The sequence below is a fragment of the Bos taurus genome, chromosome 1 (genome assembly GCF_002263795.3).
Source record: "Bos taurus isolate L1 Dominette 01449 registration number 42190680 breed Hereford chromosome 1, ARS-UCD2.0, whole genome shotgun sequence".
Taxonomy (NCBI): Eukaryota; Metazoa; Chordata; class Mammalia; order Artiodactyla; family Bovidae; genus Bos; species Bos taurus.
This window is the reverse complement of record NC_037328.1, coordinates 118,330,747-118,354,074: the sequence shown is the minus strand read 5'-3', so window position 1 is coordinate 118,354,074 and position 23,328 is coordinate 118,330,747. Positions and strand designations below refer to the sequence as shown.

The window sequence follows — 23,328 nt, the reverse complement described above, 5'->3', positions numbered from 1 at the left end:
TAGTATTTATTTTTAAAGCTTTGCTAGTTTTATTTGGGATTTTAGCAATATTCATTCAAAGTGAGATTAGCCTATGATTTTTTTTTACCTGTATTGTCTTTGTTCAGTTTTTTAAAAAGGGGTATTTATTTATTATAATTTTGTTTATTTTTGGCTGTGCTGGGTCTTCATTGCTGCATGGGATCTTCTCTAGTTGCAGTGAGCAGAGGCTACTCTCAATTTGCAATGCGTGGGCTAATTTCAGTGGTTTCTTTTCTAGAGCATAGGCTCTAGAGTGCAGGCTTCAGTAGTTGTGGCGCACAGGCTTAGTGACCTCGTGGCATATGGAATCTTCCAGATCAGGGATCGAACCCATGTCTCCTGCATTGATAGGCAGATTTTTTACCACTGAGTCACCAGGGAAGCCTCTGCCCTCATTTTTAAACGATGGCTTAACTGGACACAATAAATTCTAGGTTGATAATTGTTAACTATTTATTTTAGTATTGGAGGATATTTTTTCACTGACTCCTGGCTTCTTGTGTGCCTATTGAGAAGCCAGCTGCCATTCCTTGGCATTTCATTTTTCTGTTTATTTAAGAATGTCTATTTTTTTCTTTAAATTTCCCCACAATGAACCTATTATGAATTTATTTTGTGCTTCTTTAGGGACACCTAGATAGGAATTGTTGTGTCATAGAAAATATTACTTTCCAGTCTTTTCAGATAATGCCAAATCATTTCCCAAAATGACTATCTTGATCCATATACCTGAGTTCTTACATCTTTATATTACATTATGTCATCTGAATTTTTGTGTGCTGATTTTTGTGATAATTTTTTTAGCAAATGAAGGAAGACTGCTTCTCAATGACCCAACTAAAAAAGGAAAAGTTGAAATTGTATGTCAGTCATCTGCAACTCATCTTAAGGGAAACAATGACCAGATCATTTTTTAAGGCATTTAGATTTAAATAGAACATTTTGGGGTCTGACCTTTCTTAAATCCTTGAAAATAAACTTATTGAAATACCTTTTAATACCTGTTTGTGTGTGTGTTCTGAACTTTTCTTCATTTATAAGATTAACTTATTAATTAGTTTAGAATTTGGTAAAGAAATGGGAGACTTTCTAATCTTTGGCTAAAAATTTCCTAAAGCTGTTTTTAGAAGTCCTGTATAGTACTTTTTCAAATGTGGGTATTCCATGAATATATGGATTCCTATGGATGCTTTATGGACTTCCCAGGTTGCTCAGTGGTAAAGAATCCACCTACCAAGGCAGGAGACTCGAGTTCAATCCCTGGGTGGGGAAGATCCCCTGGAGGAGGGAATGGCAAGCCATTTCAGTATTCTTGCCTGGGAAATCCCTTGGACAGAGGAGCCTGGCAGGCTACAGTCCATGGGGTCACATGACTTAGCTAATGAACAACAACATTAACAATGGATTCTAATCCTTCTTCTATCACAGTAATAATTTTACTTTCTTCTTTTCAAAAATCGTTTTATCTGAATCAAAAATTACTTTTTTTCTGATTCTAAACATAATAACAATTAGAGTAATTTTAATGTCTCTAGTTGATCTTAGTGATTAAAGAAACTGCCTGCATTATTTTCATTATTTAGGAAAAACTACTTCTAAATCATTTTAGACAATTAGGTTGTTTGGTATCTTTTTTTTTAGTTGTTGCTGTTTTACACTATATTTTGTCTAGTCACTAAGCTGTGTCTGACTCTTTGTGACCCCATGGTCTGTAGCCTGAGAGGCTCCTCTGTCCACGGGATTCTCTAGGCAAGAATACTAGAGTGGGTTGCCATTTCCTTCTCCATACAGTATACTGGAGTTAGGAAATTCTACAATTTTATATGCTATTTGTACTTTTAGGAGGATATAAACAATAAAAAGCTGTCAGTGTCTGACTTTTCTTTTGTCTATGTAAGGAGATAATTAGTGGCTATTAATATCAGGTGCCACATTAACCCTTCATGCTCTGGAAAACCATAATTAAGATGTTTATCAACCTTACTGTCTAACCTACTTAAACAAATTAGTACATTTTCCCAATCTATTTTCTTCCAGTTTGCCTTCATTCAACACAGTGGGGAGAATAAATGCTTTTGCAGGATGTAGCACAATTCATCTAATTGTAGAATAACACATTACCTTGTTTGTAACTGAAAGAACTATATCTATTGTGATTTGAAGAGCACAATAAAGTCAGATTAAAATGTTCTGTATCCAGTGTGTCTTTATTTTTAAAAAAGATTTATTTGGCTGCATTAGGCCTAAGCTGTGGCATGTGGGATCTAGTTCCCTGACCAGGGATCAGACCCCAGCCCCCAACAAAGGGAGTGCAGAGTCTTAGCCACTGGATCATCAGGGAAATCCCCCAGTGTGTCTTTATTTAAAGAATGAACAAAGCTATTCTTTTTAACCTGTAAAATGTGGGCATTATTATTTTTTACTTTTCTTTGATGTCATGCAAGGAATCTCTGATTTAATATAAAGCCAGATTGAGATAATTTGATGAAAAAATGCTTACAGGGATATTCTAACTATACTTACACCTATTACACTAGCCTTCATAATACTATTCCCCATTCTGACTTTTCCTTATGACTTTCTTAGAGGCAGGACTGTTTATTAAGTATTGAATGTCTTTACAACTGATGAGAATCTAAGAATATACAGAATGTATAGTCAATGTATACACTGAAGAGGAAAGTACCTTTGATGACCTTTATTTTATTGCAACTTGATTTAGATTTTTTGGATTTAAATTTTGAGTGGGTATTACTCAAAAGGTACAAAAGTTGAAAGGCACAAAAGGATACACAACAGGGAGTCCTCCTGTTCCTCAGGTCTCCCCAGAGCAATCCAGGTAACAAGCTGCAGCCAAGGGTATTCTGCAGGTGCTCCAGGGCATAACTCCCTCTCGGCTCTCCTTTTTCTAAAAGTGAGGTTGAAGGAAGTGAAGACTGTCACTGGCTCTTAGAGGCGCCTTATTTTGAAGCAGAAGCAGAGCCAGAATCCCTGGCATTCTAGATCATAACTCTTTGCAATCGTTGCAGTAAGCCCTTGCAGTTAACCTCTTTACAGTGTCTAGTTGTTAACCGGCTCATCAGCGTGGATGTTGGATGTTTCAATCCGGATAATTCAAGTTAAAAGTAGCTTGGTTTAAAACCGGAGTACTTGGGGCAAGGAAGTCTTATCAGAAGGCAACATTTTTGTTGTTGTTGTTGTTGTTGTTCATTAAAGGAAAGAAGGGTTTTAAAAGGCTGACCTAGGGTTTAATCACACGGTTTGACTTTTGTTGAGTCTCGGGGATGGCGCGTGTCAGACCCAAAGCGCAGACGTCAGCACGGTTTCCACTCTGGCATCGGGGGACTAGTGTTCAGCCCAAGGGCTGCTTGCTCCTCTAACAAGGCGACCGGGACTCTAAGGCGCTGGCCTTGGTTCCATCTTTCTAGATCTCGGCCTGGACGTGGTGCAGAAGGGATAAGGCCTCTTCCTCGCCTCCTCCACTGGTCCGGTGAGTGCGGCACAGGAAAGAGTCGCGATGGCTCCAGAGCAGGCCCGCCCAGGGGGGAGCCCGCCAGCTGGGTCTCGGGCTCCTTCGGCCCAAACAGCCCGAACGGACTAGGCCAGCCAGCTCTGGCCGCTCGGTCCGATCCCCTCCTGACCCACGGCCTCCACTCCTGCGGGGACGCGGGAGGATTCCATAGCCAATCCCCTCGGCCATGCTACCCCTTTCCCCGCCAAAAGTAGATCCTTCTGCCTCGCTCCGCAAGCCAGCCCCACCCTGTCCTGCCCTTTCATTCCAGAGAGGAACGGTCACGAGGCCAAGAACGCGACTCCGCGCACTAGGCATCTCTCCGAGCTGGACCCGAGCAAGCAACTAGACTCCGCGAGAGAGTGGGAAGGAGCCTTAGCGGGCAGTTCTATGGCCCAATGGCTTTCCTCTACCTTCGGGTGTGGGCCAATGAGGAGCAAGGGGCGGGACTTCCGCCTCGCCTTCGGTGTTGTCGTACGCGCTCTGACTCTAGGCTGTGGGGGTCGGTGCGGAGATTCAGTCATGAAGTCGGGGTAGAGACTTCTGCAGCGACGCGGCTGGTTGCCTGTTTGTGTTGCAAGGTCAGCTTCCAGGTAAGAGCCTCTCCTGCGTCTTGACGGCCGGACTGCAGGTTTCCCCCCCGTGGGGCCTGCAGGGGAGAACACACCCCCTCGCCCGCCCTGAAGCTCCGAGGCGGCCCCGCCGCCGTGCTCTTGGCTGCTCCTCAGGTTGGGTGCGGAGGAAATTAGTTTAGTTTTGTTTTGTTTTGTAGAAGATAAAATAAAAAACCCTGCGCTCAGAGGCCGAGTCTCCCATGCATTCCTGCGCCATGAGTTTGTGTGTATCTAAAGTTGTTGGGTTATCTGTTTTGCTTCTTGCATTCCGCTCTTGAGGTGTCTTGAGCCTGGGAAGCTGTCTGGAAGTCGTCTCTTTCCGGGCGTCCCCGGGCGAAGTCACTTGAATTTAGTTGTGGGAAGGCTTTAATCTTTGGCAAAAAAAGAGGGCAGTCGCCTCTTTTCTTTCTAACCTTCCTGCCACCCCCACCCCCACCCCGGAAGCTCGATAGAAGGTGGGATGTGATTCTGCTAGGGACAGATAACCACGTCCCTACCCCCTAAAGTTGGCAGCTCTGCCGGGACGCTTATTGAGTTGACCCGCACTGATGACAGGACTTTATCTCAGAAAGGGAGAGGGCAAACACCGAAGCCAAGCGATCCCAGAAGCACTCATGCATATTTGGTGGCAGTCACTGAGTGTTCTCTGTCAGCTTTTGGGTAAATTCCTCTATTTTGTCCTAATTTGGCAATAGTAGATTTCCAAAACCATCGTTTAATCTTCAGTTTCAGCACCGTGGGCAGCTGCTTAGGTTCTTTGTTGTTACCCCAAACTAGCCTGACAAGTGTTCCTCAGTGATGCTGCAGGAACAGGGAAAACTCATGCATTCCTTTCCACAATGATCTGTTGTTCTCCAAGGAGAACATCTGCAGTATTTGATACAATGTAAATAAATAAGATGGGTGTGCTGTCGGAGAGTTCTAGTTAGAGATACATCAATTCAGGGTTTAAGGAAGGGCTTTCAAGGATTTAATCTTTTTAGGGATACATTTTAATGGGTCTATGAGATTAGCTTCATTTTGGAGTAACAAAACTGGGCAGTAGTAGCAGGTTTTTTGTTTGTTTTTGTACTTTTGATTGAACAGCATGTGGGATCTTAGTTCCCCAACTCTATGGTAGCAGTTTAAAAGAACTTTAAATAGTAGATAAGAAATGTAGTGGGCGTCTCTGGTGACTCAGTGGTAAAGAATCCTCCTGCCAGTGAAGGAGTCGCGGGTTCGATCCTGGATGGGGAAGATCCCCTGGAGGAGGGAATGGCAACCCACTCCAGTATTCTTGCCTGGGAAATCCCGTGGACAGAGGAGCCTGGCGGGCTACAGTCCATGGGGTCCCAACGAGTCAGGTGAGACTCAACGACAGTAACAAGTGTAGTGCAGGGCTCATGGGAATTTTGAAATCAATTTAGTGCATTGACATTAATGTTAGAAAAAAACAAATAGCATAGGACATCCTATAGAGTAAGAGTAAATATTATTTCATGAAGCTTTTGTTTCAGGTTTTAAAAAATGTATGAATGTGAAGAGGAAGATGTAAATGTATACCGTATTATTGTGGATTGTGGCAAAATACTGGATCCCAAATTTGGGAGTCAGACTGGGTTCAGCCTTCAGCTCTGCCATTTACTAATTCTGTGACATGATTTGTGAATAAGGGAAGAATTATAAGAATTAATTGATATAAAATATGTCTGTTACATAGTTAAGCCTCAAAGTAGTTGTTTTTGTTGTTGTTATTTTTTGGAAATGTTGGCTAGAAGCGCAGTTAATTCTCTCTGTAAGGAATGACAACTACTGTTTTAATAATATATATTTTTTACCCCTGCCTTTGTTTGAAGCCAGCAAGCTTCGTGTCTCCGTGTATAACAGTAAATGATGTGGACAAAAATGTTAATTTGCAGCGTTTAATATTGAAGGATTGGGAGTAAGTTCTCATCTATCCTTGTTTAAAGCTCATTTCTTGTAGGCATTTTGCAGGGGCCTAACTGTTACGGCATTCATCACCCTTCCTTTGATGTTTTTCTGCATCCCAGAGTAACATAGATTTATCAAAAGTTTTCTAGGCACTAATTTTAGCAAAGTAAGGGCAAGACTAAGGGTATGATAGGTTTGTGTCTTTGAACAAAATTGGATAGGAAGGCACTTTATGTTTTACAGTTTTTGCCATAAAGATATGTGAAATAGCATGGTCAAATATCATGGTGTGCTTATTTCATGTTGGTATGACCTAAAAATGGTTGATGTTTAAGTAAAAAGTGTGGTTTTGGACATTTTGAAATCTGGGAATGTTTAGCAGAAGTCAAAATGAGTTTGGATCAAAGTAGTGTTTTGTACCATTTGACATATTACTGCCATATGGCATTGCATATGGTAATTTCACATGACATAAAAAAGGGAAGAACTAAGGATTGTTAGTTTTTTCAAAAGAAGAAATAGAATTAATAGACATTTCTTTTAATTAGGTCATGGTGGATAATCATTGTTTCAAAATTCATGTATTCTACAAATATTTATTGAGCATTTATCAAAAATGCTAGTTTTCATAATCCTTTTACATTACATAAAAGCTAATTTAGGAACAATGAGAACGTATAATCAGTATTGTCAGTTTATGTATTATAGTACATAGATAACAATCACAGTCGTAATAGCTAACATTGTTTACTACAGGCAGACAATTCTAAGCACTTAATATTTGTGATTCTCTTTTTATAGATAGGGAAATGAAGGCATCGAAAATACATAACTTTCTGAGTTCACACAGGTTGTTAGTGGAGTAACTGAAATTTGAATCTAGGCATTCTGATTGTAAAGCCTGTCTTGTATAATGTTTTATTAAAAAATAAAAAATGCTGAGGAGTTATTTTGGATTCTTGCTAATTTGGATGACTTTGGGTAAGCTCTTTTGATCCTTGGTTTCCTCAGCTCCTTCCTCAAAAATATATTATTAAGCCATTATGTTTTTGTGGGGTAAGGATAATTTGTAAAGTTCTAGACAGAGAATGTGTTCAATAAATCATATGCCTCAGCCTTTTCCTTTCATATTGAGGATGTGGCCATTTGAAAGATTGTTAGCAACTGGAGGCCGATAGAAGAAAGAATTTCACCTAAGGACACTGCTGAAGCAAAGGTATAGAAGTAGGAAAGCAGAGAACATTTGTCAAGGTAGTATGTTTAAGGAACAGGCTGGTATAAAGATAGATGGATAGAGTTTACAGGAATCCTTAAAGGAGCCAGGTTAAGGATTTTGTACTTGATTCTATAAAGAGGAAGAATCCCTCTTTATAGATACTAGTCTGGAACAAAGTCCAGCGAAGGAATGGAAGCCTGGAGGTAGGAATACCCCGGAGTTTAATAACAGTGGTTGAGGCAGGAAGTGATAATGGTGGGGTTGTTGTGAAGGGTTTGGGTTGAGAATGTTAAGTGACCCTGGGAATCCACAGAAGTATGGGCCTTATTTTTGGGGAGCGTATTATGATGAACAGATGTTGATGGTGTAAGGGGATTTAGGAGAAGAATTCATGATACAGTCTTTGGCTTTGGAGCTGAGGATTAGTTCAGATGTTTGGAAATGTAAAATGGAACATGGGAGCTCTGTGTACTTCATAAAAAGAGAAGAGACCAGTTGCTCACTTTGTGAGGAAGTTGTCTAAAGCCACAGTCCCCCTGTGGGTCAGTTTCACAGGAGGGATGTGACTCCAGAAGACCCTCAGAAATGCAGATTTCTCACTTTAGATAGAGTTCTACCTACTCTTTTCCCCTGTAATGTTTTTATGCGTCCTGGGACGATAGGGGTAAGGTAGTGGGGAGGGAAATTTTTGGAAAATTAGCAAGGCTCTCATTTATTATTTCAAAAGAGAGCCAGTAAATTGAAGACTAGGGATTCTCACATTAATAATTTGGAAAGATGCTGTGATTTTTATATAGTACCAGACACTTATACACACGTGTTGTATGTTGCATTGTAACATCTCCAGATTTCTTATTTTGTGTCATCCCCTCTTTGTTACCCTGAATTGATTAATAGCAAAACCTTTAAAATCAGAGAATCTATGTGCTTGTTATGGGTCAGCAATGAAGAGGGAATCTAGAGAGATTGTATTCTACTTAAGCTGAGACTGTGGGAGAAGCAGCTCAGAGGATGAGAGGAGAAGGCTGCCTGGTGTGGTAGGAAGTCTAGCAATTCTGTGAATTTTTGAACCCATTCTCTGGCTTCAGTTTCCTTATTTTGTAAGATGATGATAACACCAGTTCTGTCCTGTTGCAAGGAAGAAACACGCCTAGAGGCCCTTTACACGTCAAAAATGGAGAAGGAAGTGGCAACCCACTCCAGTATTCTTGCCTGGAGAATCCTGTGGACGGAGGAGACTGGTGGGCTGCTGTCCATGGGGTCGCACAGAGTCAGACAGAGTCAGACACGACTGAAGCGACTTAACATGCATGCACGCATTGGAGAAGGAAATGGCAACCCACTCCAGTATTCTTGCCTGGAGAATCCCAGGGATGGAGGAGCCTGGTGGGCTGCCTTCTATGGGGTCGCACAGAGTGGGACACGACTGAAGTGACTTAGCAGCAGCAGCAGCAGCATACTTCAAAAAGGGCTCAGATCTAAGTAGAATGGCCTGTGGTTTCCTTTCTTGGCAGATTTTCTAGAGTTTGGTGCAGTTAGGTAGTGGCATGATACTAAATTAAGCAGTATAGTAATTTACTGATCTCTGAACTGTTTTCAGTTTCCTGTAATGCAAGGCCCAAGTAGCTGGCCAATCAAATAAAAAATTGGTCATTAGGCATAAGCATTAAGACAAGGAAGGTTTGCATGATCTGTTACTCCATTGGTGGAAACATTACTTGGACTCCACTACTTATGAATTTTTCTATCACAATCATTCACTCAACAAATATTGAGGTATTTTTTATATCAGGTGGTGTTCTAGGCATGGGGAGTATGTTAGTGAACCAAAAATAAATTTAAAAATAAAAAATCCTTGTCCTCATGGAGCTTATTTTAAAATAAGGTTAATTTTAATAGTTGAAAGTAATTAGATTTTTCTTGTATTCTGTGTTTAATATAAAGTCATGATTCTGAACAGATAAAGTACGAGTACTGTAGCAGATTGTAACTAATTTTGTAGAGCACTTTAAAGGAAGGGACTGCATCATTCTGACTCATGCATGTCTCCCCATTTCCCCTTTTCCTAATGAAATGACTTTAATGTATTTAATACTCAGCAAATGTAGGTACTCATTAAATATTTATGATGGGGAGAAGGAAGTTGTGTTAAGGCAAGGGCCGGATCTTAAAGAGAGAGGAATCAGTTGAGTGTAACAAATATTAAGGGACCCATGTGCTCACTAGATTGAAGAAAGACAATTGTGCTGTGAATTGCATTGCCTGGCTTATGCATTGCCTATGAGATTGAAGTGGAAATTTTTGAAGTGATTGAAGTGAAATTTTTTTCAGTTATATTGTAGCTGAAAGCATCACCATTAAAAGAATTTGGGTATGTGGGTGTTCCCCAACTTGCCCAATAAGTAGCTTGGTGACTTTGCATAAATAACTTGACCTCTCAGTTCATTTCCTCACTTGTAAAATGAAGCACTTTGAATTTTCCACTTAAAAAAGTCTGCTTTTAAGACTTACAAAATGTCTTCTATCATTTCACTTTACTAATATTGATAAAACAGAGCCAATCATGAACTCCATTGAATAATAATCAGACTGAATTTATGCTTTTAGTTAACAAACTAGATGTTTAAAAAGGATGTCTGCAAAACTAATGCTACCTATTTGATGTTATTTCCTAAGAAGACTACATTGTAATTTTAAAAAAGCAAGGCAAAATATAGCCTAACATGTAGTTTCCCCTCTTGCCATTATGAAGGAAAAATAAGCCATAATATTTTAGACCCCAGTAAAGGATGTTACTAGTTGTTCATACTTTAGTTTTAAAACGGCCTTTGATTACTGTGCTAGGTGCTAAGTATCTCAAATCTGAAACCACATAGTCCCTAACTTCAAGGAGTGATGAACAAATTAAATGTTTCATTATACCGAGGTGGCCCAGAGAAGGCACATAAGGAGAGTCTGAGAGAAGAGAAAGTTCAGACAGTTAGAGGTTAGAGGAGACTGAGGAGGAATGGCAAGGGACAAAACTGGAGCAGTTCATGAACTTTATAGTTTTCAACTTTATTCTAAAAGTTGTTTAATCTATTAAGGAATTTTAGGCAGGGAGTAATGTGATCAGGCATCTTTATATCTATTTTTATATTCCTTTTAAGAGAATGATCCATGGGGAAGATATTTATTTTGCTTCCAGTTATTTCAGTGGTATAAATCCTATTTGAGGAACTCTGTCTTTTATGCTGAGGAACAATGTTAATTGTGTGGTTTTAGGGTATCAGTAACCTTAAAATATTCAGACATTAAAACTTATTTATGTCCATAGCCACATTAATGTAAATTGAGAAGACAGCTGAAAATTAAAGGTATTCTGCTTATTGAAATGAGAGAGCTTCTGGTCAGGTAAGAATTTGACTTAGGGTTATTTCTAAGGGGCTAGAAAATTTTGTCAAAGTTAGATTGAATATGACTGTAGTTTGGGCTCATTTTCTAATGATCAGGATATCCAGTTAAACTTTTAGAGGGAATGTATCTTCAGGGAAAAATAATCCCACCTGATGATAGGTAAATATTTCTAAATCAAGTCATAAGATAGTAGGAGTTGAATTTCTGCTTTGCTTAGGTGTAAAACACCTCATTGAAGAATAATTTGTCTAATCACTGTCCTTGTAATTTACATATTTGACCTTCAAAAAAAACTGTGCTTGTAAGTTATACATTTATATAACAAGTATTATAAATACTAATCGCTTAACATTTTTTGAGGTGAAGTTCATACAACATAAAATTAACAATTTTAAAGTTAATAATTGGGTGGTACTTAGTAAATCACAGTGTTGTGCAACCACCACTCTCTATCTAACATTTTTATCACTAGAAGTTAAAACCTTGTACCCATTCTCTGCTGCCACCAGCCCCTGGCAGCACCAGTTTGCTGTCTCTATGGATTTACTGGAGATCTCATTTATTCTGGAAATCTTATATAAATAGAACCATACAATATGTATGGTTTAGTGTCTGGCTTCTTTCACTTAGCATAATGTTTTCAAGGTTCTGCAAGGTTGTTGCAAGCTACATTGCTGTATGTATGAATCTTTCCTTTTTACAGCTTAATTATTTTATTGTATATATACAGCATCTGTTGAAGGACATTTGGGTTCTTTGCATCTGTTGACTATTGTGGATATTGTTGCTATGAACATTCATTTACAACAGTTTTGAGAACTAGTTTTCATTTTTTCTGGGTATATGTAAGGAATGGAATTGCTGGATCATCTGGTGATCCTGTTTAGCCTTTTGAGGTCTTGCTAAACTATTTTCCACAGTGACTGAACCATTTTACATTCCTACCAGCAACGTATGAGGGTTCCAGTTTCTCTTCATTGTCATCAACACTTGTTCTTTCCCAGTTAAAAAAAAAAATTAGTGCTATTGCTACCCATTTGAATGCAGAGTTCCAAAGAATAGCAAGGAGAGATAAGAAAGCCTTCCTCAGCGATAAATGCAAAGAAATAGAGGAAAACAATAGAATGGGAAAGACTAGAGATCTCTTCAAGAAAATTAGAGACACCAAGGGGAACATTTCATGCACAGATGGGCTCAATAAAGGACAGAAATGGTATGGACCTAACAGAAGCAGAAGATATTAAGAAGAGGTGGCAAGAATACACAGAAGAACTGTACAAAAAAGATCTTCACAACCCAGATAATCACAATGGTGTGACCTCTCGCCTAGAGCCAGACATCCTGGAATGTGAAGTCAAGTGGGCCTTAGGAGGCATCACTGCAAGCAAAGCTAGTGGAGGTGATGGAATTCCAGTTGAGCTATTTCAAATCCTAAAAGATGATGCTGTGAAAGTGCTGCACTTGACATGCCAGTAAATTTGGAAAACTCAGCAGTGGCCACAGGACTGGAAAAGGTCAGTTTTCATTCCAGTCCCTAAGAAAGGTAATGCCAAAGAATGCTCAAACTGCTGCACAGTTGTACTCATCTCACACAATTTTGAGCAAGCTCAAAATTCTCCAAGCCAGGCTTCAGCAATACGTGAACTGTGAACTTCCTGATGTTCAAGCTGGTTTTAGAAAAGGCAGAGGAACCAGAGATCAAATTGCCAACATCCTCTGGATCATGGAAAAAGCAAGAGAATTCCAGAAGAACATCTATTTCTGTTTTATTGACTATGCCAAAGCCTTTGACTGTGTGGATCACAATAAACTGTGGAAAATTCTGAAAGAGATGGGAATACCAGACCACCTGACCTGCCTCTTGAGAAATCTGTATGCAGGTCAGGAAGCAACAGTTAGAACTGGACATGGAACAACAGACTGGTTCCAAATTGGGAAAGGAGTACGTCAAGGCTGTATATTGTCACCCTGCTTATTTAACTTATATGCAGAGTACATCATGAGAAACACTGGGCTGGATGAAGCACAGCTGGAATCAAGATTGCTGGAAGAAATATCAATAACCTCAGATATGCAGATGACATCACCCTTATTTATGGCAGAAAGTGAAGAAGAACTAAAGAGCCTCTTGATGAAAGTGAAAGAGAAGAGTGAGAAAGTTGGCTTCAAACTCAACATTCAGAAAACGAAGATCATGGCATCCGGTCCCATCACTTCATGGCAAATAGAGGGGGAAACAGTGGACACAGTGTCAGACTTTATTTTTGGGGCTCCAAAATCACTGCAGATGGGGACTGCAGCCATGAAATTAAAAGACACTTACTCCTTGGAAGGAAAGTTATGACCAACCTAGATAGCATATTGAAAAGCAGAGACATTACTTTGCCAACAAAGGTCCGTCTCATCAAGGCTATGCTTTTTCCAATAGTCTTGTATGGATGTGAGAGTTGGACTGTAAAGAAAGCTGAGCACTGAAGAATTGATGCTTTTAACTGAGGTGTTGGAGAAGACTCTTACGAGTCCCTTGGACTGCAAGAAGATCCAACCACTCCATCCTAAAGGAGATCAGTTCTGAGTGTTCATTGGAAGGACTGATGTTGAAGCTGAACCACCAATAATTTGGCCACCTGATACGAAGAGCTGACTCATTTGAAAAGACCCTGATGTTGGGAAAGATTGAAGGCAGGAGGAGAAGGGGACAACAGAGGATGAGATGGTTGGATGGCATCATCAAGTAATGGACATGAGTTTGGGTAAACTCCGGGAGTTGGTGATGGACAGGGAGGCCTGGGGTGCTGCAGTCCGTGTGGTCGCAGAGAGTCGGACAGGACTGAGTGACTGAACTGAACTGATTGCTCTCTGTGTGAATGTGAGGCAGTATCTCACTGTGGTTTTGATTCACATTTCCCTAAGGACTGATGATGGTGAGCATCTTTTTATGTGCTTGTTTGGCCATTTGTGTGTCTTCTTTGGAGAAATGTCTATTCTAATTTTTTGCCCATGTATTAGTTGCATTCTTTGTTTTTTTGTTATTGTTATGTTTTATGTATTCTGAATACTAGATCCTATCAGATGTATGATTTGCAAGTATTTTCTTCCATTTTGTGGGCTTTTCATTTTCTCATTAATATCCTTTGATGCATGAAAGTTTTAAATTTTGATCAAGCTCAATTTATTTTGTTTCTTATACTTTTGGTGTCATATTTAAGAATCCATTGTGGAATCCAAGATCATGGAGATTTACTCCTTTATTTTCTTCTACGAGTTTTATCATTTTTGCTCTTACATTTAGGTCATTAATTATTTTGAGTTAAATTTTGCATATTGTGAATTTAGGGTTACAGCTTCATTGTTTTGCATGTGACTATCCAGTTGTTCCAGTACCACTTGTTGAAGAAAGTGTTATTTCCTTGTTGAATGATCTTGGCACCTTTATTGCCAATCTTTTAGGCCATAGAACTATGGATTTATTTTTGGACTCTCAATTCTGTTCCTTTGGTCTATATGTCTATCCTTATGCCCATGCCACATTGTTTTGATTATGGCTTTATAGTAAGATTTTAAAATTGGGACGTGTGAGTCCTCTAGCTTTGTACTTCTTTTTCAAATTTACTTTGAACTATTCAGGGCCCCTTGTGGTTTCATATGAATTTGACGATTGACTTAACCATGTCTGCGTTAAAAAGGCTGTTGGAATTTTGATAAGGAATGTATTAAATCTGTAGATTGGTTTGGGTAGTATCGCCATCTTAGCAATATGTAGTCTTTTTTTTTTTGGTCACACCATGTGGCTTGCAGGGTCTCAGTTCCCTCACCAGGGATAAAATGTGGACCACAGCAGTAAAAGCCTGGAATCCTAGCCACTGGGCCACTAGGGAACGCCTCAACAATATTTAGTCTTATAGTACACGGGTTATCTTTCCATTTATTTTGGATATGGTTATCCATATATTGATATGATTATCAATCCATATATTGATTTCATTCAGCAATGTTTTGTGGTTTTCTGTGTACAAGTCTTTCACTTCCTTATTAAATTTATTCCTGGGTATTTTATTCTTTCAGATACCTTTATAAATACAATTGTTTTCTTTTGGATTATTCATTGCTGATATATAGAAGCATGACTAATTTTTGTGTGTAGCATTAATTTCTTTTAATGGTCATTTACCTTCTTTTTTAACTTTATAAACTGGATCACATAGGTAAATAAGAAAGTGGGAAGTGGAACACTAAAGAATTTTAATCTCAATGATGTATGATTATTGTGAATATTAATAGTATGGGATGTCCTTTTAGCATAGTGTTGAATGATTATCTACTTACACTTTTGCATTCCTGGTATCAGATTACATACCCTTGGTCATTATAATATAGATAAGAATATTTTATTTTCTTTAAGCTTGGAGAAAGGTGGGGATATTTATTTTTAAAGTTAATTTTTTTGCAACTGAATTCTGATGTTATGGAGAAAGCCTTAGGGATAAACCATATTTATCTTTAAATCTAATTCAGAAATCCATGAATAATAAAAATAAGGTTGGAATGGTTGTTGTTGTTTAGCCACTGCGTTGTGTCTGATTTTTCTTGCGAGCCCATGGACTGTAGCCCACTAGCCCCTCTATCCGTGGAAATACAGGAGTATTCAGTATACAGGCAAGAAAACAGGAGTGGGTTGCCACTTTCTTCTCCAGTGGATCTTCCTGACCCAGGGATTGAACCTGCATCTCCTATGTTGCAGGTGAATTCTTTACCACTGAGCCACCAGGGAAGCCCTTGAAATGGTAGCTGATTTGAATATGTAAATGATCATTTATATACATTAGTTTACCTTTCTTAGTTTTCCTTGAAAGAGGGTTTCAAATATTTAGCCTTAAAATTTCATTATGCACAATTTCATCTGTTCAAATTTCATATGAACAATTTCAGTCTCACACATAATTAAATAAGTGCAAATTTATACAGTAATCAGATGGTCTGAAAGGGCTGGCATTTCATGATATTCACCTGTATTTGAATCGTAGCACCATTATTTAAGAGATAAGCATCGCTGGGCAAGTTACTTAAGAAAGTGAATACTTTTAATGTGCTTGCTATATCCTCAGCACTGCTATAAGCACTTAAAGTTATGTATCTAATTCTCAGTTGCCTATATTTGTGGAAAGATAGTAAGACCTTCCACCATCTATTGATACTGTTTGGATTATTAAAAGAAATAATGCATATTAAGTACATAGCCAGGCATTTAAAAAATCATTTACAGCATATGTAACTTATTATCTAACACCAACAAAGATGAGAAAAGGAAAATCAGTGTTTGAAATGTACATTTATTTGGAATTATAAATATTAATAGGAATATTCTCTTTGGAAAGCAATTTGGCTACATATATAAAGTTTTAGATTGTTTCCTTGGCATATTGATTCCACATTTAGAAATCTATACTAAGGAAACAGTCTGAAATATGGAAAGAGATTTATATTTATCATGGAATTATTTATAATTGCAATAGGTAAATTCAACTTAATATTAAACAGTTGAGGGATAGTTAGAGAAAGTCATGATTTAGCCATATAATGTAACATTCAGCAGCTATTAACAAAATGTTTATGAAGAGTTTTAATAACAAGGGAAAATGATACAACTTTAATAAAAAAGCATACAAGTCATACAATAAGTATAAAAATGATAATAAAATATGGATTGGAAAAAAACCTGCTAGTAGTGGTTGGATCAGAGAAGTAGAGCCCATGTGAATGGTGTGGGCGATACAGAATAAGGGAGTAGACGTTTAAGAAATTGTGGTGTCTGATTAAGGAGTGTATCCATCACAGGGCTCTTGCTGTTGTGCCGTAATATGTTAGGTTGGCTGGGTGGTGGTGAGGAAGGAGAGCTGAAAGGTTGGAGAGCGAGGGTGTGTAGGGACCTGGGAGGATGAACCGCAGCACATGAGGACGAATGCTCCTGTCATCTGTGAATGTTAACCTTTGGGTAATCAGTATTTTCTTCATATCTTCTACTGAGCATTATTTTTAATATTAGAAAAAACCATAAACATTTTATTAGATAACAATATAATGAATAATGTATAAGGATTAGAAGCTGATTACAGTGGCCTTAACTTAAATCAGTAAATGGTGGATTTACCAGGCGGAGAACTTTGATCTGTATTTTACAGCTCTCCTCATAGTCTTTGCAGTTCCAACTTCAAAAGCTGAGTTCAGTTTGTCAGGTTCTGAGAGGAATCACAGTGATTTTTATAGCTGGTAAATTTTCATTCATCTGTACTGCTAGTATTTAGACAAGCCTCAAATAATTTGTTTTGAGCTTTGGAAGAAATTGTGTTGATTAATGTAAAATATGTATGTGTATATTTTAATTTTGAAATGATCTCGTTTCTAGAACAGTACAGGAACCTTTTCTTTCCTTCCTTAATCATTTGAGAGTAATTTGTTAACCTCATATTCTGTACTCACCAGAAACTTTAGTGTAAGATTCCTACAAACAAGGATATCTTCCTTGAGAAATGACTGATTTGGGGGCTACAGCAAGGAAAGTGCAAGATGGGACAAGAAAATCTTGTGCCAGGAAACAGAGACATGCTCAAACATAATTTGATTTTTGTTGGTTAGTCGCTAAGTCATATCTGACTTTTGCAATGCCATCAGCTGTAGCCCGCCAGGTTCCACTATCCATGGGATTTTCCAGGCAAGAACACTGGACTGGGTTGCCATTTCCTTCTGCAGGGGATCTTCCCGACCCAGGGATCAAACCTGTGTCTCTTGCATTTGGAGGTGAATTCTTCCCACTGAGCCACCAGGGAAGCTGGGGGTTATTCACATAGGCCCAGTGTAATCACAAGATTTCCTGAAAGTGGCAGAGGAGGAGTTTGGAATGAAGTGATATGAGAAGGAATCGATATACCATTGCTGGGCTTTGAAGATGGGGCATGGGTCACCTGAGCGAAGGAACGTGGGCAACCCCTAGAAGCTGATAAGCATAACAATCAGTTGTTGCATAATTTAAAACATTTTGTTTTAAAACATACATGGATAATAACCTAGACTAGAATAAGAAATTTGTGTGACTTTTAAAAATAAGTGATACATCAAAGACTGTGGGTGCTCTTTCAGATTCTGCACCAATGGCCATGATGAACACTCATGGCCATGTACTCGCTTTCCTTTTTCCCTGTTACTGAGTGAGAGAAGCACTGTCTCACTTAAATACTGTTAAGAGCAGAAAGATAACTGTGTAAATTATCAATTCATTTTCTTTCTGCTCCAGATTCACCCTTCAGTACCTGCTCTGCAGTAGTGGACTGCACTCTAACCATTTCTCCTTTACAAAGAGCATGATGTTAAGCTTTACTAGGTGCTACAGGGGTCAGGATGCTGGAGGGGAAGGGATTTTTTTCCTTCTTAGTTTCCTAGTGTTCCTTTCCTAGTTTCCTCCAGAGCTGTGTGTATCCTGTTCCCCTCTCCCATTCCCTGGGGACATCTGTGCTCTGCCTCAGCCACATGCCCAGAGTAAACAGGCCCTCACTGGTCCTGCAGTCCCGGTCCAGACCTGCCTTGCCATGGCCCTTCTAAAGTGGACACCATGTACGTCAGGCCTTGTGCAGGCAGACTCCGTCTGCATGCCTGTGCACCAACCTTGGCTTGCTTTTACCCAGGGAACTGTTTCCTGCAGTTCTCTTCACATGAGTACTATGCATTCCAGGTCTTGTGCGTGTAGCAGTGTCCTGATTACCTCTGCACACTTGCTCAGCAGCCTCATGACACCTGCGCTCCAGAGAGTGGTTTCCTGCTTGTCTGGCAGTGTTGGACCAGCTCTGCTTTGCACAGTCTGGTGATATCCTCTGTTATCCGTGTGCTGCAACCGTACCTTCGCCAGTGAAAAGCTCCGGGTTTGAGGAGGGGACCCTTCTCCCAGGTTTAGTCTTTTTGGGTACTCTTCCCTCAGCCTTATTTTTCCCATCAGAATTTATAATTATTTTTCTTTAAAACATTTTTGGTTCTTTAAAACATTACAAATGGCTTTATTGACTTACAACTGGCAAATAATACATATTTAAAGCTTATGCTTTTATTAGCTTTGACGTATTTGTATAACAGTGAAACCATTGCCATACTGAACTTAATGTTTTTGTTTGGTATATGTTATGTAAAATGAAATAAACTTTAGAAAGTTTATGTTGAAATGTGCAGGTAAATGTAAAATAAAATCATGAGAGTCCCACCACCCAAAGTTTACACATACATGTTAACAGGTTGTTTTATTTCATAGTATTTATGCATCTTATTAATGTAAACATGAAATATTTTTAACAGTAATACAGAAAAGAAGCCAAAAGAACTGAGTCTTGAAGTGATATTTTAAGAAGCAGTTGTTATCATCAGTGGGAATAGGACGCCTTGATCTGGCACCCCGTACTCTAACACCATTGATTTAGTAGGATAAATTTCATGCCCCAAACAATGTATGGGGCATTGGGCATGCTCAGCTTTTTGTTCAGAAATTATGCATAAATTAAAGGAAAAGGGTAGAGTGGGAATAATGGATATGAGAATTGGTTCATTTATTCTAGTATTTACACTTAGAAATTGAGTCCCCTAAAATAGGAAACTGGAATGAAAATGCAAGTTACTTTTCCCTGCAGTGTTTTTGTTTTACTTGACAAGGTTGTTCTGAGGATTAGATGGAAAAACATTCATATCAAATACTTAGCAGAGCGTTTATGTCAAAATTAGTAAGTTTTCTACTGATCTGTGTATAGTGGTGATACTGATATTTGTGTGAAGCATCATAAAAAAAATTTGATTCAGAAGATTGATATTTTGAAGTGTAGATACACTAGGCATGAAGTATTGATGCATATATTTTTAAATATTTTTTAATATTTATTTGGCTGTGCCTGGTCTTGGTTGTGGCATTTGAGATCTTCAGTTTTAGTTGCAGCGTGTGGGATCTTTAGCTGTAGCATGTGAACTCTTAGTTCCCTGACCAGGGTGCATGGAGTCTGAGCACTGGAAGCTCACAGTCTTAACCACTGGACCACCAGGGAAGTCTCTGCTGGGCCTGATTTGATACCCTGGAAAACCATAATTTTCTAGAATGTTTCTCCAAATGATGCTTAAGAGTCTAATGTTATGAAAGCAATTCATTGTCAATTGTCTTTCTTGTTTGCTGCGTGGCTTGTTGCTGGGGTTGGCACTGGCACTGGTGACAGCGGTGGTATTGAGAGAAATATGTTTATTTTTTGTTTACGTTCCTACTTCCCTCCCTGCCTTCTTTCTCTTCCTTCCTTCCTTTCTCTCTCCTTTTTCTTGCTCTAATTTGACCCTCTACCCCACTCCTCTTTGAGTTACAAGAAGTTTATAAATAATGACTTGCTATAGTACTTGCCAATCTATAGTTGAGAACAGTGTTTTTCAGATTTGGCTTGATCATGTGGATTCACTAGGGGACGTTTTTAAGAAGTAAAATTATAAGTCTTCTGTCTAAATCTCTGGGGAGGGACCTGGGAATATTTATTTTTACCACAAGCCCCTGGATGATATGTACTATAGACACATTGCCAAGTCGCTTCAGTCGTGTCCGACTCTGTGCGACCCCATAGACGGCAGCCCACCAGGCTCCCCCATCCCTGGGATTCTCCAGGCAAGAACACTGGAGTGGGTTGCCATTTCCTTCTCCAATGCATGAAAGTGAAAAGTGAAAGTGAAGTCGCTCAGTCGTGTCCGACTCTGTGCAACCCCATGGACTGCAGCCCACCAGGCTCCTCCATCCATGGGATTTTCCAGGCAAGAGGGCTGGAGTGGGGTGCCATTGCCTTCTCCGATAGACACATTACTAGATCCCATCTCACATCCACTGAATGAGAAGATAACAACTCTGGGTTGAACATGTCTGGTTTTTAGTAGTTGCTTGTTGTTTGTTGATTCGGTATGTGTGATCTTGATAGGCTTCTGCTTGCTAGCTTTCATAATATTTCCATGTCGTCAGAAAAAGCAAAGCAAAACAGTCTTGTTTTAAAGGCAAGCTGCTTTATTTTTGCTTTTTTTCCTTTTAAAAATAGAGGGAGATTTCCCTGGTGGTCCAGTGGTTAAGACTGCAAACTTCCAATGTGAGGGGCATGGTTTTATCCCTGATTGAGGAACTAGGATCCCACTTACAGCATTGCGTGGCCAAAAAAAAAAAAAAAAATTTGATATCATAGAAGAAAATGCATAAAACATTTGTATATGGCTTCAAGAACAGTTAATGCAAATTCCCATCTCATCACAGCCCAGGTTGAGGTGTGGACTATTGCTGGCATCCCAGAAGCATCTATTTCTTGGTCACACCCGCTTCCTTACCTTTCTTGCCCTCAAGGTATCACAATCTTGATTTTTATGATGATAATGTCCTCATTTTTCTTTCCCTTTTTACCTCTTAAATATGAATCTATACAGAATATCTTCTGTTTTGTCTTTTAAAGAACTTCATGTGAGTAGAATCATAGTGTTCGCCTTTTTGTGACTTACTTCCTTTGCTCAGGGTTATTCTTATGCAATTCATCTGTATTAGTCATACAGCTGTGATTTGTTTTCCTTATTGTAGGGAACTACATTATATGCCCATGCAAAAATTTAATTCTACTTTAATGCATAATGCTCAATAAAGTTTATTATCCAAAAGGATAACTCACTGCTTATGTCTGTATAAGGACAAGGGAGGTAATAGATTGGAGGAAGAACAGGACCTGACTTTTTGCCACTTAATAGTATCCTTGATTATATTCTGTCGATGTATTTTTAAATTGAGGTAACATTGGATTATGCTTACATTATAGTTCCTGCTTACATCATTTTTCGATCTCTGTACATACTGCAGGATGCTCACCGCTGAAAGTGTGGTTTTCATCTGTCACCTTCATTTGACCCATTTTCCCATTTTGTCTTTCCTCAGCCCCTTTCCACTCTGGTAACTACTGATCGGTTCTCCGTAATGTGCATTTGTTTTATCTTCATTTGGTTTGTTCCTTTAGTTAGTTAGTTACAATCCACATCGCGTGAAATCATATAGTACTTCTCTTTCTCCATCTGACTTATTTCACTTACATAATATCCTCAAGGTCCATGTGTCTTGTTGTAAGTGGTAAGACTTCATTTTTTTTTAATGGCTGAGCAGTATTCTGTATGCTTACCAAATCTTTTTTATCCATGTGTTGCTAGGCATTTAGGTTGTTTCATATCTTGGTTATTATAAATAATGCTGCAGTGAACATAGGGGTGCATATATCTTTTTGAATTAGTGTTTTCATATTCTTTGGATAAATATCCAAAAGTGTAGCTGGATCATATGGTAGTTCTCTTAATTTTTTGAGGCCTCTCCATATTATTTTCCATATTATTTCCATAAAATGACTGCATCAATTTACATTCCCAGTAACAGTGTTTGAGGGTTCACTTTTCTCCACATCTTCACTAACACTTATTATTGCTTGCCTTTTTGATAATAGTCATTCTGATGGGTGTGAGGTGTTATCTCATTGTGGTTTTGATTTGCATTTCCCTGATAATTAGTGATGTTGATCGTCTTTTCATATGCCTTTTCGTCATCTGTGTGTCTTCTTTGGAAAGATGTTGCTTCATATCCTGTGTTCATGTCATCTGCAAATAGTGATGGTTTTACTTCTTCCTTTCCAGTTTGGATGCCTTTTATTTCTTTTTCTTGCCTAATTGCTCTGGCTAGGACTTCCAGTACTATGTTGAATAAGAGTGGCAAAAGTGGGCATTTTGTCTGATTCCTCATCTTAGAGGTATAGCTTTCAGGAATTTTTTGCTGTTGAGTGTGATGTTAATTGTGGATTTGTTTTTTATAACCTCTGTTATGTTGAAATACATTCCTTCTACCCCTGTTTTATTGAGTTTTTATGTAAATGAGTTTTGAATCTTGTCAAATGCTTTTTCTGTATCTGTTGAAATGATCAAATGACTTTTATCTTTCATTTATTAATATCATGTAATTGCATTAATTTGTAGATGTTGAACCATTCTTTCTTCCCTGAAGTAAATTCCACTTCATTATGGTTTTAATCAATATGGTTTGAATATGTTTTTAAATGTTGCTGCATTCAGTTTGCTGAAATATTGTAGAGGATTTTGTATCTGTGTTTTATCTACCTGTCTATTGGCCTATAACTTTTTTTGCATATACGTGTTGTCCTTGTCTGGTTTGGGGATCGTGGTACACACTAAACAACGGGAATAGTTTGTATGAGTCCCAGAGGGAGAAACCTGTTTGCCTACCTCTTTAAGTTTTGGTTTGTTTCATTTGTTTGAAAAATCAATTTGTCATGGAATCTGAAAAAAGCTTGCATTGATTAACAGTAAAAGTAAAAAATCTTAGGTGAGGCTTGCTTTTAGTTTAGATGACTTCATGTTAAAAGAAATTAGCCGGGCAACCTTCAGCTCCTCTACAAAGAACTATTGAGTATCTTATTTTTGCTTAAAAAGTTAAGCCCTGATGTTGTCATTTTTTCCCCCATTGTAACACTTTTGCTCGTGATAGTGTCTCAACCATTTCTGTAGATATGTTCAGTAGTTCTCAGTTGAACTCTTAGAAGTCATATTATGAAGTTATTGATATATTCACTTGTATGAATTGAGAA

The 23,328-nt window shown here is 38.6% G+C and overlaps 1 protein-coding gene across 2 annotated transcripts in view; it reads left to right on the top strand.

Annotated features, from left to right (window-relative positions):
* Positions 1-3,991: 3,991 nt before the first annotated feature.
* RNF13 (ring finger protein 13) overlaps positions 3,992-23,328 on the top strand; it is a 127,077-nt gene continuing 107,740 nt past the window's right edge. The window contains exon 1 of one of the 2 annotated variants that reach the window (XM_015473046.2): positions 3,992-4,125. The gene's annotated coding sequence lies outside the window, so the exon portion shown is untranslated. 2 annotated transcript variants of the gene reach the window in all.